The sequence below is a fragment of the Pseudorasbora parva genome, chromosome 10 (genome assembly GCF_024679245.1).
Source record: "Pseudorasbora parva isolate DD20220531a chromosome 10, ASM2467924v1, whole genome shotgun sequence".
Classification (NCBI taxonomy): domain Eukaryota; kingdom Metazoa; phylum Chordata; class Actinopteri; order Cypriniformes; family Gobionidae; genus Pseudorasbora; species Pseudorasbora parva.
The window spans coordinates 33,119,115-33,121,255 of record NC_090181.1 but is presented as its reverse complement, the minus strand read 5'-3'; the positions used below and the strand labels follow the sequence as shown (position 1 = coordinate 33,121,255).

At 39.0% G+C, this 2,141-nt stretch overlaps 1 non-coding gene across 1 annotated transcript; it reads right to left on the bottom strand.

The window, feature by feature from the left end:
• Nucleotides 1-1,841: 1,841 nt before the first annotated feature.
• On the bottom strand, nucleotides 1,842-1,924 carry trnal-uaa (transfer RNA leucine (anticodon UAA)). The gene has a single exon. It is a non-coding gene; the product is annotated as a tRNA-Leu (tRNA).
• Nucleotides 1,925-2,141: the final 217 nt, after the last annotated feature.

The window sequence follows — 2,141 nt, the reverse complement described above, 5'->3', positions numbered from 1 at the left end:
GTTGTAAAAATCTATTTGGATGAGCCCCATTTAAAGTTGTCATAGTTGTCATCTGCAAGAGATGTAAGCAAAACGACTGATCAGCTTTATTTTTGTATTTATATTAAAATATTGAATATATAGATAGATAGATAGATAGATAGATAGATAGATAGATAGATAGATAGATAGATAGATAGATAGATAGATAGATAGATAGATAGACAGACAGACAGACAGACAGACAGACAGACAGACAGACAGACAGACAGACAGACAGACAGACAGACAGACAGACAGACAGGACGGACGGACAGACAGGACGGACGGACGGACGGACGGACGGACGGACGGACGGACGGACGGACGGACGGACGGATAGATAGATAGATAGATAGATAGATAGATAGATAGATAGATAGATAGATAGATAGATAGATAGATAGATAGATAGATAGATAGATAGATAGATAGATAGATAGATAGATAGATAGATAGATAGATAGATAGATAGATAGATAGATAGATAGATTCCACACAGGCCAGTGTTTGACCAAATGTAGAGCTGTCCACCAGACAGATGGTTCCTCTTGTGTTTTTCATTTCCACACTCTTCCTTCAGATCACGCTCAGGTTCGAAGGAAAGTCTCCAGCCTCATACACACGCCAAATGAAGCTCCACTGCCATAATATTTGTCTTGACACCCAAAGCTTCCTGAACTCTTTGTAAAGGAAGCGATCGGAGGTGTCATCTGTATGGCACATTAAAGACCTCTGGCTGTTTATTTGTTGTCAGATGGGAAGGCAGGGTGAGAAAAACTAGGCCTGTCCTGCTGTTCAGCAGCACACAACCAAAGGGAAGTGGGCCTTTATTGGTGACCCCCCAACCAGGACACACTCAGGTTCCCCCAATTCATGGATACTACACAGTTCAGTCAAAACCTGGGTTTGTGTTTGGGGCTCAGCAATGAGGCAAATGTGCTTGAAGAATATAACATAAACACTCATGATAATTGAAGCTGGTGAGGGGAAAAACTAGTGAACGCAACTAGTTGCAACTAATGCAACAACTACTTGAGAAACTAACATCATCGTATTCTACTTAAACATTGAACTGCTCTAGCAGGAGTGAGGTTCGGAGCCATGATGACACCTAATGAATAAGCTTGCATATGTCTGGATAATTTCTAATCCCAAGCAGAGAAGAGAATAAAAAATATATAATGCATAATCTAACTATATAAAAAGCGAGCAAATATAAATCTACACATTTGTTCATGTATTTTCATAGCAGATTTTCTGTATGGGTAGCCTACACAGTCAATAAACATAACCTCAGTGAGGAAGAGGAAGAGGAAAATAATTGTGGATTATTATCTGGACACTGCTAAAACCATCTATTTGAGCATGCCACTCAAAGCTATTGCCTGGCAACAAACCACTGTATGATTTATCAATATGCCTGATGGAAACATGGACAATAATTTGGCATCTGAATGCAATAGCTGTTTTTTAAAAAAAAAAGTATATATGAATGAAATCCGTTTAGTATTTTGTAGAAAAAAACATAAAATTTGTTGTTTAAAATTGCATTTTTGGAAATAAGTACTTTCTGTAAGATCAGAAAGTACCGCAAGTAGCTTTCCCATAATTTGTGATGTCCTATATGTATACACAATGTATGGAAATGTCAAAGGTTTATGGGCTGGTTAGTCCCTACTGGTAGATACTGTAACTACAACATCTGGATTTTCAAGCCCTTGCAATGCCAACATTTCTGTTTTTTAAAGTCGACACTTCAGAAACATGTTCTATCTCTGCAGAGCAACCTCATTTTATTCAACTTAAAGTTTAAACCGCTCTACCAGGAGTGGGGTTCGAACCCACGAGGACATTTGTCCATTGGGTCTTAAGTCCAACGCCTTAACCACTCGGCCATCCTGGTGACTACGTGAGGTCAGAAACCCCCTTTGTTCCTTGAACAGGGCACTTCAGGAATCCTTTCAGTAACCAGCAGAGAGGCATTACAGTTTTTCTCAGTCGCTTTGGTACATTTCTCGAATCAAACTCACATTTTGCAAAACAGTAAGTGCATACTTACTGTTACATCTTAGTGTATGTGATGTGACTGTAATTGCAAGAGAATGGAAAAGATTCAAATT